This window comes from Giraffa tippelskirchi, chromosome 12 (genome assembly GCF_054371585.1).
Source record: "Giraffa tippelskirchi isolate mGirTip1 chromosome 12, T2T-mGirTip1v1.2.pri, whole genome shotgun sequence".
Classification (NCBI taxonomy): Eukaryota; Metazoa; Chordata; class Mammalia; order Artiodactyla; family Giraffidae; genus Giraffa; species Giraffa tippelskirchi.
The window spans coordinates 96245863-96263738 of record NC_137286.1 but is presented as its reverse complement, the minus strand read 5'-3'; the positions used below and the strand labels follow the sequence as shown (position 1 = coordinate 96263738).

The 17876-nt window shown below is 39.5% G+C and overlaps 1 protein-coding gene and 1 long non-coding RNA gene across 3 annotated transcripts in view; one reads left to right on the top strand and one right to left on the bottom strand.

Moving 5' to 3' along the window:
- The window catches only part of SPART (spartin), a 28797-nt gene extending 22788 nt beyond the window's left edge, over positions 1–6009 (bottom strand). The window contains exon 1 of one of the 2 annotated variants that reach the window (XM_081551825.1): positions 5847–6009. The gene's annotated coding sequence lies outside the window, so the exon portion shown is untranslated. Of the gene's footprint in view, positions 1–944; positions 988–5846 lie in introns of those variants that run through there. The other variant, XM_081551826.1, reaches the window with a different exon arrangement.
- Positions 6010–6393: 384 nt separating this feature from the next.
- Positions 6394–14937, top strand: LOC145530429 (uncharacterized). Its single transcript, XR_014071759.1, has 3 exons — positions 6394–6754; positions 12194–14360; positions 14601–14937. It is a non-coding gene; the product is annotated as an uncharacterized LOC145530429 (long non-coding RNA).
- Positions 14938–17876: the final 2939 nt, after the last annotated feature.

Below are 17876 nucleotides of genomic sequence, written 5' to 3'. Positions count from 1 at the left end.
TGTACTGCATGTTTCAACTTTGGTTAATATCATAATAATATAAATAATGAATCCTGATACAAGCAAAATTACAACTATCTTGAGAAGATGGGAAGATGAATGGATAAAAAGTGGTATAGCATACCTAAAACTCCATCTTTCCTACTAGGAAGTTAATGGACAATGCCTAACACTGAAAAATAAAGTAACAGTATAAGCATCCTGTTTATCAGACAGAAAGACCAGAAGTGGTAAGAAAACAGATACAAGCTTTGGAAGTAAGGGATGAGACTAGGGTGGTGGGATCTCTGATTTTCACTGCAAGTCTTATAAAAATATTTAATTCTTTATATGTGCAGGATAAAAAGTTACTAATTTTAAAAAGGTAAACTGAAGCTTTAGAGCAGCACTGTCCAACAGAATTATAATTGTTAACGACATATGTAATTGAAAATTTTCTAATAGCCACATTTAAAAAGTAAAAAACTTCAGTGATAGTATTTATCTAAAAACATCCAAAATATTATTTCACCATGTACCCAATATAAAAATTATTAATGAGATAGTTTTCCTTATTTTTGGCATTAAGTCTTCAAAACCTAGTGTGTATTTTACACTTGAAGCATATCTCAATTTCAACTACCTTCATCTCAAGCCAATATCCACATGTGCCTACTACAGACACTGTGGTTTCATCTTCCTGTGATCTCAGTAAAAATTATAATGATACAATAATTTAAAGGACTTAAGGCTCTTTTAGCAACCATCTGCACTATAAAGGCATCACCAAATTAGCCTAACGATACTTTCTAACCTGAAAAGTAAAACCATTGGTCAGTCACTTACAGGGACTTCACAGCAGTTGAGAGAGAGTGTGTGTGTGTGTGTACACTTACATATATTTGTCCCCAATTTAGAAAACATCACATACAATTGACCATAATCAGAGATCTTACTTGTCTCACCTTGAATCCCCTATGAAAACTGACAACCCCACCCTGGAATCCTGTCTTTAGAACAGAATGCCAGTAGAATGCTTTCTTTCCTCAGACACCATGGGATAGGAATTCTGCATTCCACCTTCCTTAGGATACAAGCAGGCTCAGAGTTCAGAAAGCAAGACAGCAGAGGTTACACAGGCTATGGCAAGCTGACCCAGGAATTTAACCAGCACTGTTAAGTTTGTTCAAATGACTTGAACAGGGTCTTGAACAACACCATGACTTGGCATTTTTTGCTCTGTGCTATAGGATACCATGTGTTCTTCCCTGATAGCTCAATTGGTAAAAAAAAAAAAAAATCCACCTGCAATGCAGGAGACCCCGGTTTGATTCCTGGGTTGGGAAGATCCCTTGGAGAAGGGATAGGCTACCTACTCCAGTATTCTTGGGCTTCCCTTGTGGCTCAGCTGGTAAAGAATCTGCCTGCAATGCAGGAGACCTGGGTTCAATCCCTGGGTTGGGAAGATCCCCTGGAGAAGGGAAAGGCTACCCACTCGAGTATTCTGGCCTGGAGAATTCCATGGACTGTATAGTCCATGGGGTCGCAGAGTGAGACAGGACTGAGCGACTTTCACTTTCACAGGACACCATGACTACCAAGGACACCATTTACAGAGCATTTAATGTGTGCTGGAGACCAAGCTAGATGTTCATTTCATTCAGTCCTTACAAACAACTCTTGAGACATTGTTATTGTTACTAGTACTTTGCAGAAGGAAGAAAAATGAGGTTTGAAGGCCATAATTGCTTTAGATCACAGATTTCTGAAAGACCTTGGAGCTAAGAATTACTTTCATATTTTTAAAAGGTTATAAAAACAAGGATATGCAACAGAGATTATATGGGGCCCACAAGCCTAAAACATCTTACTATCTACTATCTGGCACTTGACAAAAAGAGTTTACTAACCCATTACCTTAGGTTACAGAGTTAGATAGTCTGATTCCAAAACTAATCCTCTAAATCAGGGTTTCTCAATCTCAGTTTGATTCACATTTTGGGCTGAAAAATTCTTTGTTATGGGAGGCTGTCCTGATTACTGGAGGATGTTTATCCCCACTCTGATCTCTATCTACTAGGTGCCAGAAGCAGCGACCTCCTCTACCCACCACGTGAGGATCAAAAATGTCTCCAGGGCTTCCCTGGTAGCTCAGTGATAAAGAATCTGCCTGCCAATGCAAGAGACATAGGTTCGATCCCTGATCTGGGAAGACCCCACATGAGGCAAAGCAACTGAGCCTGTGCTCTAGAGCCTGGGAACCGCAACTACTGAAGCCCAAGTGCCCTAGAGCCCATGTTCTGCAACAAGAGAAGTCACAACAGGAACTAGAGAAAAGCCCGCATAGCAACAAGGACCCTGCGCAGCCAAACATTTAAAAAATAAATAAATAAAATTATTAAAAAAAAAAAAAAATCTCCAGGCATTGCCAAACGTATCCTGGCTGCCAAAATCATCCCCCGTTGACAACCACAGCTCAAATGGTCTTTAAATGAGGGAATGTGTACCCAGGGGAACATGTAGATTTGTCAAGGAACATGTAACAACAACATATATAATTTTAAGAAAAAGGCTTTCAGATCCCTCCTCACTAAAACTGACCTATGGGCAACATGCCTGCAGTTTAACTATCATGTTATTGCTTTTCCTCTTTCAAGCTCCTTTCACAGTCTTCTCAGTTTGCAAAACTTTACCAAATATTACACACTCCCATTCCTATTTTTACTATGGTGTATTTCCCAGCATGGAAAGGCAGAATTCATGGTAGAATGAAACAGCCCAAAAGTCACAGGTGTCAATTTCAATTTTAGGCATGACTCCAACTATCCATCTCCTTAAGATATAAATTTCCACTAAAATTCCATTTTTATATTGAATTATCCTTTATCAAAAATCCATCGGGTATTATGCTGTTCCGACTATTATTACTTGTAATAATTCAATCCAGAAGAAAAGTAACTCCTAGAGCTATAGTCAAAGAAAAATTTTAAAACTTAGTTTCAACTTACACAAGTATTTTTATTAAAGACATGTATGACAGAGAATGAAAAGCTTTTGAGTATAAACAAATTACATTAAGATAATACTCAGGAGTGGGTAAAAGCAGAAGTGGATAAAATCAAAATACAACTTCCAGAAAAAGGAACCGTGTAAAATAGCATATATTTTATAAACTGACGGTGATGGATATAAAAGTGCAATATTATACCCCAGGAGATACAGCTAAGAGTGATGAACCAATTTTATATGAAAATGTCAGTATCTATACTATGTGGGATACTGCATCCTCTCCAACCACCTGAGAGTATAATGCAAAACATTATAAATTAGCTTAAACCTATGCAAGGGGAATTGTTTTACATAAATTATTTTGGGGGTGCACAAGTAAAAACAGTTCTAAATCCACTCACTAGGATATTGTATCGCAAACATAAGACACACATGGTCTGTGACACTTAGAAGCACCGTAATTTACTACCTTTTATTAAGCTCTCTGGATATGCTTGGCACTGTTATATGCTCCATTTACTCCTCATATCCTTGGAGGGTTGTTCTGATTTAGAAAATGTTTAACAAATAGATACTCAGCAGCTTGCTCAAGGACTAGTCAATGAGCTGGTAAATGGAAGAGATAGATTCCAAGAGTCAGGTTCAATAGGTATTTGTCAAGAAAATGAAATGTTTGACTCCAAAGCTAAACCTTCTGCTATATGAACAAGTGAGCAGAGCAAGGGAGGTGTGAAGGGTAACTGAAGTGTTTCAGTTACTTAGAAAGACTTCATGCTTAAGTCTTAAAGGGTATATAGCATTTTATAAAGGAACCCTAGGTAGAAGCAGTATTACCTTGCAAACGTCTTTATTTATAAACTTATTTCACACAGTGAGCTGAAAGATTTCCTAAACAATGTGTCACTGGAGGAAACAGTGTGGGAGAGAGGGGGGCTACTCACAGGGAAGGCAGGTGTGTGTGTGCACACGTCCCTATGTGTGTGTGTTGAGGGGGGAGGGTTCCATGGGTCAGCTGCTGCTGAAGAGCCTTCCTTGCTGTTATCTTCACTTTGAAGACGGAAAAAAAACATATATATATATATGTATATACACACATATAGAGAAAGAGCGAGCAGTGAGAACAGCCTGGAGATCTAGCAGATGAAATGTAGTTGGTAATCTCATCACAGAAAGAAGAAACTTTCTACTAAAATATTACATTTTTATTTTGTGGTTGTTAGGGGATTTGCTTTTTCTCAGTAGTCTCTGAGAAGATGCATTTCACAGAAAAAAGGACTATACGATGGTGACTTAAAAAAGAAGTTTATCCTACCCCTAACTGTAGTCAGGTGCTTATCAAGTGTCTTGAAAAGATAAAAACTATTATTACATGACTTGGCGCTTTAATTTTTAAAGTTGAGAACAGAAAAAGTCTTTGAAACGTCAATCTGAAGTATCAAATAAAACAATACCGACACCACTACATTCATGTTCAATCACAAATTAAAATCTGGCTCCAGATAACAATGGCGCATTTAACTTATTTTTTAAACATTCTAATAAAAGTAAAATGCATTTATTTCATGTAACAGTGTGTGTGTGTGTGTGTGTGTGTGTGTGTGTGCGTGCGCTTTAAAAAAATACTGAGGAGCAATGAGGTTCAATTCTGAACCAAACACTTCGTCTTTATTAGTTCAATCTCATAAACACTAAAAGTAGTAACAACCATGCTAAGGATCAATATCACAAGTCTTTAATAATATAACCATTCATCTCCCTAGGAGGAGGAGCAGCAGAAGCTGTTCTGATGCCCACCCATCTGGCCCTTTACAAAACAAAACCAACCAACCAAACAAAAGGAGCAGGAACTTTTCCCAAATATCTGTAACTGCCTTCTGTAGCATCCCACCCTATTTTTGCTTGCTAGAGGAACTATATATAGTGACATTTCACAATACCTCACAGGTAAGAGAGAGCACACGAGAAACAGCTTCTTATTCCAAATACGTTTCACATCAAGTCACCAACTTAAGTCTGCTAATGTAAAAGAGAGCGAACCAAAAAGTATGTAAAAGTGTAATGGCAGGGGGGCCTTCTCATACTACTTTTGCTTTCGGAAATTTCAAAGAAAATTGTTGAATTCCTACACATTTAAGGCCACGCATTTCACAGGCAACAACAATTAAGACAAGCTCATTAAATTACAATACGATAAAGCAAATCTCGAGCATCCTCATGAGACAGAGTAAAGCAATTCATTTACAACTAAGACAGTGGAGAACTGGGCCAACCCTGCAGTAACGCAATAATGCCATGTCACGAAACCGCGCATTCCAAGAGCAACTTCCTCCAGGCAGAGAAATTAAATCGGAGGGATATTCTGCAGTGCTCAGTCCCCTCCCCCGAGTCCCCCAAAACACGAACAACTGTTTTCGAAGGAGTAAAATCGCGAGTTACCCACCCCCATGTGGCTGACTTTCTGTAAAGAAAGGTTACGGAACTTTCACTAAGCTGTAAGCGCCGGGTGAGGGGGGGGGGGCTAGAATGGTCCACAGATGCTCCGGGAGAACCGCCACCCGAGGGGGCCAGGCGGCGCCCTCCAACCCAACAGTAAATAGGGAGGTGGCGTAGCGAGCTCAAAAGTTCCGTAGATACACGAGGTGAGGGTTAACTAAGAACAACTTCTGAAACGAATCCCTCCCGAAACCGCTCCCGGCCACGAAAGTTCCATCTCTGAGACGTGGATGGGGGCCCGAGGCCTTCTCGGCCCTTCCCGCCCGGCCAGCCCGCCGCGGGCCCGGGGCGCTGACGCCACCCGCCCGCCTTGGCGAGGTCCGCGCAGGGGGCGACTCCTTCCCTCCCTCCGGCCGCCGCCCCACCTGTGCCTGCCAGACCGCCGGGCCCTTCGGCCGCAGCGCAGAGTCCGCTCCCTCAGACGCGGTGCCGCCGCCGCCGCCTAGCCCTCCGCGCGGACCGGCCCGCGGGTCCCAGAGCCCCGCGCGCGCGCACCCGCACGCCGGGGCTGACAAAGCCTGAGGAGGCGCGCGCTGCGGAGCGCACCACGTCACGTGGCCGCGCCGCCCCGCCCGCCAGCGCGGCTCCCGCGTGACCCGAGCGCGCGGCCCCCGCAGCTTGGCCTTCACGTGACGCCCACGCGGGCCGCTGCCTTGCGGACTCGTCCCCCGTCTTCCCAGCCTCAGTTTTGTCCGCTCAGACCTTCTAAATGGACTCTTGGGCGACGTTAGTCCACTTGGAACGTCTGAGTCATCGTAAAACTCTAGGGGGAGAAAAAGATAAAGGGCCGAAGGCCCGGGGAAAACCACTTGAGCCAGCGACTCAGCACGGACTCCCCAACTGGGGTCTCCCGGCCACGTCGACGGTCCGGCGCTTGCGCAGTTTCTTACTCGCTTGCGGACCCCAGGCCGCGGGAGGGAGTGGTCCAGGGCGGTGGGCGATGAGGGTTGATGGTTAGCGGGAGCCCTGTGTGCTAGAAGTTCGTAGCAACAGCATGGTAAAAAAAAGAAAAAAAAATGTTAAGTTCCTGACGCCTAAGGTTAAATAGCAAATGTGCTGATTCCATTTATGATTATGGAAAATCAGAAGGGGAAAATCAAAGTAAACATACGCTTCTTTAAAAGTTCTTTAAAGTTAATAAGATAGTTTCGGTCCGTGGAGGGGAGATGTTGCCTGATTTTCCAGTTCTGCAAGGATCAAGCCAGTGCAGCCTGCCCTGCCCCCGCACATGAGCCCTGAGGCGAGTTTAGGATGGAGAAAAACACAACTGCAGGTCTGTGCTTTGGTTACCGGTCCTAGATAGTGAGGATGCCTATCTAAAGATTAATGAACCTAGACTCTTGCATCTTCTGATATAGAGAAAGGGACTAAGATCGTGAACTTTAGATAATCTGTTCTTTGTGATTAGCAGTAATCTTTTGAAGTTCCACTTTTTTTCCCCTTAAGGGAAAAACCATAAAACTACATATTCTGGTTTCTCCCTGATTCTTCAGAGCAGTTCTTCAAAATTATCTAAGAGGCTGTCTCCAGGGCAATAGTCTTTAGTAAGAGCCTGGTATAAAACTTAATCTTGAAACTTTTAGATTGTATGTTTTTCTTCAGTCTGCAGATGGCAGATTTTACAGTCTTCAATAGACTTGCCTTAAAAATCTATATACGTATATATAAAGTGCCCTGAGCTCTTAAGGCTAGCTAAGTGGCTTGTTTGAGAATGGCAGTGACTTAATTCCAGATGAATTGTTACTTCGTTCAGTCAAAATTGGGCTTTCCTTGTGGCTCAGCTGGTAAAGAATCCGCCTGCAATGCGGGAGGCCTGGGTTCAATCCCTGGGTTAGGAAGATCCCCTGGAGAAGGGAGCTACCCACTCCAGTATTCTGACCTGGAGAATTCCAAGGACTGTATAGTCCATGGGATCACAAAGAATCGGACACCACTGAGCGACTTCCACTTTCTCTCAGTCAAAATTAATGATGGGAAATATTGGATGACTATTGGGGGAGGCTTTTAAGTTTAAAATTTGGTAGTTCCATTTGGTATTAATAGTTCTCTGAAATCTCAGAAAGATAACAGCCATCCATCCCAAATAGAAAAACCTATGGGGGTGGGGGATGGTATTCGTTAATACAGTGGTTTTTAATGATTTTTCTCTTATACACCTTAAAAAGAATTCTGAGAAATTGTGACTATGTACCTTCTCCCTCATTTTTGATTAAACATCAAAAATTTTCATCTCACTTAAAGAGTTGTAAAGGATACAAATTGTTTTCTAATAAGTTGACATTCTAAAATAAGAGATAAATAACTTTTAATTGTAGCCAGTAGAACCTAAATACCAGATAGCTTTATATCATCATCAAGTTTTAAAACTGTATTAACAAGCATTTCTTAAATAGGAGAAAATGTTACACCATTCCTTTTCTTCTTTTTATTTATTTATTTAGCTGCACCAGGTCTTAGCTGTAGATCTCAGATAGGATCTTTTGTTGTGGCATGTGGGGTCTAGTTCCATGACCAGGGATCAAACCTGTGCCCCCTGATTTGGGAGCATATAGAGTTAGCCACTGAACCACTAGGGAAATCCCCATTCCTTTTTGCCTTAAACTCATGTTTCCATATCGCTTGATGAAATTTTACCCTGATATTTATTCTGGTTGTCCCCAAAATATAAGCAATAAAAAGAAAAAAAAGGTAAATTGTATGTCATCAAAATTAAAACAATTGCTCTTCAAAAGACACCATCAAGAAATCGAAAGTACAATCTACAGACTGAGAATATATTTTCAAATCATCATATTTTACTTGTATTTCAAACATATGAAAGTTATAGGTTAGTTATAACCTAATAATCAACAAGCTAAGTAATAAAATATTAAGTGGGCAAAAGATTTGAATAGGTATTTCTCTGAAGATATACAAGTGTCCGTCAAAAGATTCTCAATGTCATTAGTGTTTCAGGAAATGCAAGTCAAAAACATAATGAGATGCCATTACTTACTCACTAGAATGGTTGTAATAAAAAGACGCTAACTAGTGTCCTACAAAAATGTGGAGACATTCAAACCTCATGCATTACTAGTAGCAATGTAAAACAATGCAGTCATTTTTTGAAAAAGTTTGTTTCTTACAAGGTTATATACATAGACTTACCATTACTATATGACCTAGAAACTCCTCTTATAGGTGAAATTCTGTAGACATATGTTTTCATTTTACTTGGTTCAAAATCTTGGGAGATGCTGCTGTTAAACAACTCTTTCCACACCTATATATTTATTAATAGTTTGTTTAGGTGGCTAGAGTTTCTCAGTTTCATATCTATAAATATTAAAATTGAAATAGGATATTGAATTCTGTCTTGTTCTGGAAATAGTTTACATATAATACAGAAAATAATATAAATACTTGTACACACATACAAAGTGCACAAGAGGACTTGACAGAAATGTTCATAGCAACCTTATTTTAAACAGCTAAAAAGTGAAAACAACCCAAATGTCAATCAACCAATGAATTGATCTTTGAAAATTCAGTATATCACTACAATGAAATATTATTCTATTCCAAAAGTTACCACAACATGGATGACCCTCAAAAACATTATGCTCAGTGAAAGAAGCCAGACATGAACATAAATTTCTTTTTCACTGATATTTCTTTGAAAGGCAAATATAAAGAGGCAGAAAGCAGATTATTGGTTGCTGAGGGCTGGGCTTGGTAATGGAATTGACTGTAAATGGACAGGAGATTTTTCCTTTAGGGTGATGAAGATGTTCTAAAATTAGATTGTGATGATGGTTGTACAGCTCTGTAAGTACAAATGAAATTCACTTGAATTGCATATTTAAAATGAGTGAATTTTATGATATTTAAATGATATTTGAAACAGTTAAAAAATATCTCCTGGGGAATTCCCTGGTGATCCAGTGGTTAGGACTTCACATTCTCACTGTCCACTCACTGCTTGGGTTCAATCCCTGGTTGGGGAACTAAGATTCCACAAGCTGCAGAGTGCAGCCAGAAAAAAAATAACAACTCCTTGATTAACTATTATAATTATTTACATTATATGTATTATACATTTGGATAAACATTTATTGAACAAAGAGTATATATTTACTGGAAATACACTGATAAGGAGATAGAGACTTCTTCAATTAATTCATATATTTGTGGATAACTATCATTTATTTTTAGAATGGGACAGGATTTACCATCACTTCTATCCTAATTTTAATATTTAAAAATGTAAAGCTTGAGAAACTGCCTGCATAAACAAAATAAAATTAAGAAATTTTATAACAGCACTGTCATTCAATTCTTTAAACTATCAAATCTTACTCTGTGTATCACTATGATATATCATGCAAATTTGTATTTTACTCCAATGGCTCCTTATTCCATTTTTTTAAATTAAAAAACTGAAAATCACTTAACAGCCAAAATATCTGTCACCAAGTTATAATAGTTATTTACCTCCTCAGTTTCTGGGAAGAACACCAAAAAGGCTTTATTAACATTGACCATCTGGTACCGCTGAGGTCCCAGTATCCTTAGTAACGCCACATTCAAGAGAGTGCCTGAATACTTCTAGTGGTGGCTGGGCACAAGAAGGGGACCCCCACGTCACCCCCACACTCACTCAGAACTCAGCTTCAGCAACAGGTAACTGGGGCGGGAGGAACGCTGGTGCCCCTGACCCTCCCAGGCAGAGAGCCCTCGCACTGCCAGGTGTGGGAGGAGGGAGCCCACACCTGGCAGTGGTCTGGGAGGCACTCCTAGGTCTGGGAAGAGGGAGACTAGAAGATGGGAGAGGGAGGGAGGGAGGGAATCGATTTAAATACCACAAACTCTCCCTGTTCTTGTGATTTCAGATCTTTTGGGGGAGTGGTCTGCAGAGTGCCTTATGCCATTTAGGCAGAATAGACACTCTCAATAAGGTGGATTTTAATTGCCTTGCTGAAAATCCACGAAAACTAAACTCATATTAAAGTTTTCCTCTCTGTGTTTTATCCTGTATAACTTGATTAATTTTGTAGCCCTTTAAATATTACCACTCTATTTTAAGAGATCATCATAATGTGGGTTATTTGATTAACTATTAAGGTCCTTTATTTGCACAGGCTTCTTCCAAGGTAGCACTTGAAATGTGCTCACCTGTATGTTTTACTAAAATTTGCAGAAAGAAAAAATATTTTAGTGACAATCAGTTAAGACCACTGACTCTTTACACTTGACTTCCCATCCTGTCCTTGGTGTTTACATGACTGCAGCATGTTTGAGATCTAGGGCTTCCCTGGTAGCTCGGTGGTAAAGAATCTACCCAAAATTCAGGAAACCAGGGTTGATCCATGGGTCCCTGGAGAAGGGAATAGGTATCTACTCCAGTATTCTTGCCTGGAGAATTCCATGGACTGGTGGGCTACAGTAAATGGGGTCTCAGAGTCAGACACAATTGAGGGACTTACACTTTCACTTTCAAGGAGAAGTGGAGTTGGTTGTGGTTGTTGCTGTTGTTGTTCAGTCACTGAGTTGTGTCCAACTCTTTGCGACCCCATGGACTGCAGCATGCGAAGCTTCCCTGTCCTTAATCATCTCCTGGAGCTTGCTCAAACTCATATCCATTGAGTCGGTGATGCCATCCAACCATCTCATCCTCTGTCATCCCCTTCTCCTCCTGCCTTCAATCTTTCCCAGCATCAGGGTCTTTTCTAATGAATTGGTTCTTCCCACCAGGTGGCCAAAGTATTGGAGATTCAGCTTCAGCATCAGTCCTTCCAATGAACACCCAGGACTGATCTCCTTTAGGATAGACTGGCTGGATCTCCTTGCAGTCCAAGGGATTCTCAAGAGTCTTCTCCAACACCAAGTTCAAAAATATCAGTTCTTCGGCACTCTACTTTTTTTATGGTCCAGCTCTCACATCCATACATGACTACAGGAAAAACCATAGCCTTGACTAGACAGACCTTTGTTGGCAAAGTAATGTCTCTGCTTTTAAATATGCCATCTAGATTGGTCATAACTTTCCTTCCAAGGAGTAAGTGTCTTTTAATTTCATGGCTGCAGTCACCATCTGCAGTGATTTTGGAGCCCAGAAAAATAAAGTCTGACACTGTTTCCACTGTTTCCCCATCTATTTTCCATGAAGTGATGGGACCAGATGCCATGATCTTAGTTTTCTGAATGTTGAGTTTTAAGCCAGCTTTTTCACTCTCCTCTGTCACTTTCATCAAGAGGCTCTTTAGTTCCTCTTTGTTTTCTGCCATAAGGGTGGTGTCATCAGCATATCTCTCTTATTGCTATTTCTCTGGGAAATCTTGATTCCGGCTTCTGCTTCATCCAGCCTGGCATTTCACATGATGTACTCTGCATATAAGTTAAATAAGCAGGGTGACAATATACAGCCTTGACATATTCCTTTCCAATTTGGAACCAGTCTGTTGTTTCATGTTCAGTTCTAACTGTTGCTTCCTGACCTGAATACAGATTTCTCAAGAGGCAGGTCAGGTGGTCTGGTATTCCCATCTCATTAAGAATTTCCCACACTTTGTTGTGATACACACAATTAAAGGCTTTAGTGCTGTCAATGTTGTACATTTAATTATAAGATACGTTTATAGTTGCTTCTGTGTGTGACTGTGTTATTGCTAGGCATCCTGTTGTAGCACTGACTTCCAGGAAAATTCCTATTCTTCTGGCTTATCTGTTGCAGAGTACATCATGAGAAATGCTGGGCTGGAGGAAGCACAAACTGGAATCAAGATTGCCAGAAGAAATATCAATAACCTCAGATATGCAGATGACACCACCCTTATGGCAGAAAGTGAAGAAGAACTAAAGAGCCTCTTGATGAAAGTGAAAGAGGAGAGTGAAAAAGTTGGCTTAAAGCTCAACATTCAGAAAACTAAGATCATTGCATCCGGTCCCATCACTTCATGGCAAATAGATGGGGAAACAATGGAAACAGTGGCTGACTTTATTTTTCTGGGCTCCAAAATCACTGCAGATGGTGATTGCACCCATGAAATTAAAAGATGCTTACTCCTTGGAAGGAAAGTTATGACCAACCTAGACAGCATATTAAAAAGCAGAGGCATTACTTTGCCAACAAAGGTCTGTCTAGTCAAGGCTATGGTTTTTCCAGTGATCATGTATGGATGTGAGAGTTGGACTATAAAAAAACCTGACCGCAGAAAAATTGATGCTTTAGAACTGTGGTGTTGGAGAAGACTCTTGAGAGTCCCTTGGACTGCAAGGAGATCCAACCAGTCCATCCTAAAGGATATCAGTCCTGGGTGTTCATTGGAAGAATTGATGTTGAAGCTGAAACTCCAATACTTTGGCCACCTGATGCAAAGAGCTTACTCATTGGAAAAGACCCTGATGCTGGGAAAGATTGAGGGCAGGAGGAGAAGGGGATGACAGAGGATGAGATGGTTGGATGGCATCACTGACTCAATGGGCATGGGTTTGGGTGGACTCTGGGAGTTGGTGATGGACAGGGAGGCCTGGTGTGCTGCGGTTCATGGGGTCACAAAGAGTCGGACATGACTGAGTGAATGAACTGAACTGAACATAAAGATGCCAGCTAAGAGTCATATTGCTCTATCAACGTGTCCTACAGTACACAGCATCAAAAACCATCATGGACTGTAGCCCACCAGGCTCCTCTATCCATGGAATTTTCTAGGCAAGATTACTTGAGTGGGTTGCCATTTTAGAGTATCTTCAGTTGGTTTCTTTAGCAAATACATAAATATCTTTTAAAAAGAACCTATTAATTAAACTATGGAAAACAATTCCTCTAACATTTCTTACTAACCTGATTTGGCTTTGTTCTGATCAAGTTGATATTTTTGTATTATAAAGAGGTTAATGACGTGCTCAGTAAAGTATCTTATTTTCTATATATTTATGTGTATAAATATAAGTCTGTTAAAAAGCAGAGACATTGCTTTGCCCTCAAAGGTCCATATAGTCAAAGCTATGGTTTTTCCAGTAGTCATGTATGGATGTTGAGAGTTGGACCATAAAGAACGTTGAGCGCCAAAGAATTGATACCTTGGAAAAACTCAAAGAACTGATGCCTTCGAACTGTGGTGCTTGAGAAGACTCTTGAGAGTCCCTTTGACAGGAAGGAGATCCAACCAGTCAGTCCTAAAGGAAATCAGTCCTGAATATTCATTGGAAGGATTGATGTTGAAGTTGAAGCTCCAATTCTTTGGCCACTTGATGCGAAGAGCTGACTCATTGGAAAAGACCCCAAGTCTGAGAAAGACTGAAGGTGGGAGGAGAAGGGGACGACAGAGGATGAGATGGTTGGATGGCATCACTGACTCGGTGGACATGAGTTTGAGCAAACTCCGGGAGATGGTGAAGGACAGGGAAGCCTGCCGTGCTGCAGTCCATGGGGTCACAAAGAGTCGGACATGACTGAACGACTGAATGACAAAATATGCATAATAGGGTGGAATTTAACACCAGACACTAGAGTTCTTACTCTGCATGGCTTCAGTAAGCCACTTAAAGAGGCTTCCCAGGTGGTTCAGAGGTATAATGCAGGAGATGCCAGTTCGATCCCTGGGTTTTGGGAATATCCCCTAGAGGAGGGCATGGCAACCTCCTACAGTATTCTTGACTAGAAAATTCCATGGACAGAGGAGCCTGGTGGCCTACATAGGGTCCATAGGGTCGCAAAGAGTCAGACATGACTGAAGCTACTGAGCAAGTACACACAATCCCAAGGACACAGGCAAATAAGAGACAAATGAAAGAATACTCATAGCATTTTGCAATACTGTTATTAGATTAGAAATGAGCAGAGATTGGCAGCAAGTGGAGTGAAGAATGAGAAGCAGTACACACTCAGAAGAGAGAAGGTAAGCAACCTAGTAGACTGACAAACAATTCAAAAGAAAAATATTTACTTCATTGCATTTGATTCTGTTTTGATTTATGATTAAGAAACCTAAATTTCCTGAATCCTTAGTGTAGTTTGCAAAAAAAAAAAAAAAAAGAAAGAAAAGAAATGCATTGTGTTTTGTTTTTGTTTAATTTGAACTAAAAATTTTGGGAAATTTCTCTAAAATTTCAATATCCATCTTGCTTATATTGTCCAGAACAAGACAAATATGCAATTGATGCTGAACGGAACTAAACTAGGGAAGGCATAATCTCAGAAACAGAAGTGTCCTGTAGACTGTGAATGCCTTGGGAACGTCTGGATATTTGGATGAGAGCATTGGATTTTCAACAAGAGGTGGAGATGGAGGCTCAAAGGAAATGTTAGTGCCCTTCAGTCTAAGACCATCAAGGATACATACGAAGTCTGAACTTCTGTTTAAACACTGCTCGTCTTTTTGCAGGAGAAACCTGTGAGTGGAATGTGAAAGAACCCCTTGATAAAACAGTGAAGTTGTTTCATTTTCTGCATAATGAAAATGGTGGTTATATTTAAGTATTCCATGTACATGTGTAAAAATTTTCCAAGTTCTGTGTAATTAGGGATGACAAGCATAAAGGGAAGTGGGTATCTTTAGTGCTGGTTGGCTGGTTAGATGTTAGCCCCTTCTCCTTCTTGAGTATATCACCTATGGGGAAGCTGAGAAGAAAAATGTGTGATGACTCAAAGCCGATATAGTTCTATGTATTCTGGCATCTAGTATTACTGCTAAAAGTCTAGAAAGCTTATCATCTTAGTGATTTTCAAAAAAAAAATTTGAATGAGGCTTAAAACTTCTAATCCAGTTCGCAAATATAAATACAGTTGTTAAAAAAAAAAACAAAACACAGGAAATTAACATGTGATACGGTGTTATTAACTAAAGTACAGAGTTTTGTTTAAATTTCACAAAATGTCACGCTAGTGTCCATTATTTGTTTTCATATCTTATTCAAGATTCTGCATTGTATTTAGTTGCATTGAGCAGCAGGCAACAAATTCTGGTAAATTCTCTTTTCATTTTTATACTGTTACTATACATTTTTATACTGTTCTAATTTTCCTTATTATGGCTTCTTAGATACAATCATCTAAAAGTGGACATTTAATTTCCAAATACCTGGGGTTTTAAAATTATCTTTGATATTAATTTTCTCATTTAAATGTCTTCTTCCCTGCAACCACCACCTCTGTGTTTTTTCAGTCTTCTAACTTTATTGAGACTTTCAATGACTAAGTCAAAGATCTTTCTTGGTAGATGTCACATTGCACTTGAGAATATGTGAGTTGTTTTCAAATATATTTTGATATTGATTTCTAACATAATTCCACAGTGTTAAGAGAACAGACTCTGACTTTAGTACCTTTAGACCATGCAATTTTTTCACCTTGTTTTATGTCCCTGGATATGTTCCAGGGCCTCCTAGTTTATAGTCTATGGGCACTTGAATAGAATTTGTATCCTACTCTTCTGTGAAAATTGTATAAATCTTAATTATGTTGAATAGGTTTAAAAAAAAAAAAAGAAAAATGTGCAATGAGTTGCTACTAAAATCCACTGAACACCAGGAATTCATTATTGGACATCCTTGATTGTCTTGGGGGGAATTCCCCTTATAGAACAACTAAGTCTTTTCTGGCAATATTCAGGCAATTTGAATGGAAAGATCTAGGTCCAGAAATTCCATCCTCAGCACTTTCATTACTTGGGGCAGATCCATCCTAGCCTGATTGTCCCCAAACTGATGTTACAGCAGATGACACAATACTGGACACCGATCTGAATGCATCAGTTCACAGAGAGTTCAGAAGAAAAGATCCTATTCATGTGGGGGAAAAAAAGTCTGCTATTTTATGAAATTTTGTAAAAATACACCAAGGATTACATTTTACAATGAAAAACTTCAAACAATTCTATCCAGAAATTCTTTCTTTGTTGTTCAATCATATTTATTTCCTGAACAGTCTGTGTTTCTTAGTCTTTTTTTTTCATGTTTAGATTTCTAACTGGTGATGTTGCTTTAAAAATAAAGTTTCTTTTCCTAAAGTAATGCAAACTTTAAACAGTATTCATCTCCCTATAATACAGCTGCAATGACTTGGTGTCATAATTAATATGTAAAGATAAGAAATCCAATCAATTTGAATTATTTCTTTTTCCTACAGTCCCAGTTTGTCTGGAACACTTATTATTATTACCAGCAACAAAGTTATTGGCTTTTTAAAAATCATATTCTGGATAGAAGGTGATCTTGAGGATGCTTATTTCTTTTAAAAGAGCCAGTTCTGCCATCCAAAACATTTCTTTAGTTTAATTTGCATCTAGACAAGCCCCTGTGTTGTCAGCTCACAGCATAACTAAGCATCACTGATCTTTATTTAGTCACAAGGCTTGATTGTAACAGCAGGGTGCTTCTTAGGCAGTTCTAAAGTAACAGAAATTAAAATGCTAACAAAATCACATTTAAACCAGTCCATAGAGGACTGTGTATATATATTAAGCCTACTCTCAGAGTCTATAAATTACTCCATCAGAGTAATTTAAGTAAGGGTTATGGGAATTTGATTAACTCAGATAAAAACAGTTTCTATTAAATTTTTTGAAAAAATAAATTTGGGGCTACAGTAATAAATATCTTTTTTGTGTAGACCAACTCTGTGGAAGGTCCTCTACTGGCCATTTTACCTACTTAATTTTATTTCACCCTCTATGAACCAGGAATAAGGAGGCAATAGTCAGATGAAGAAATGGAAGCTCAGAAGGTTTATATAATATATTCTAAACCACACAGCAAGTACCTGACAAAGCCAAAATTCCCAAAGATTGTTTTCAGAATTATTTTGTTGAAATCGACATTTTGGTGAACTACTCTGTATTTCAGTATGAGTAGTTTCATTATTATATCTTTGAATTCCCCCAAACAGTATGGAATGAAGTTTATTAACAATCAGTAATATGATCAAAATCTTAAGGCTAGTAAGTGGTAGAGCTACAATTTAAACTGGAATTTTTGACTTTAAAATGTAAGCATTTCTGGGACCTTCCTGGTGGTCCAGTGGCTAAGACTCTGAGCTCCCAATGCAGGGGGTCCAGGTTTGATTGCTGGTCAGGGAACTAGATCCTGCATGCAACAACTAGGAGTTCACGTGCCACAACTAAAAGATCCTGCAAGCTGCAACTAAGACCCGGAGCAGCCAAATGAGTAAACTAAAATAAATATATATTTTTTAAAAGTTAGCATTTTCTACTATAAGATAGTGTCTCATTGGTTATCTAATTCCCAAGGGGTAACATATTTTGGAAGAATTTGAAACATCCTAGTAAATAAAATTTTACCAAGACTAAAATTTAGGGGTTTCTTCAATTTAGTTCCAAAAATAAACATACAATCATGAACTATCAAATGTGCTTACGTTTGAATCCTTGCCAGTCTTACCTACTACCTACATAAGC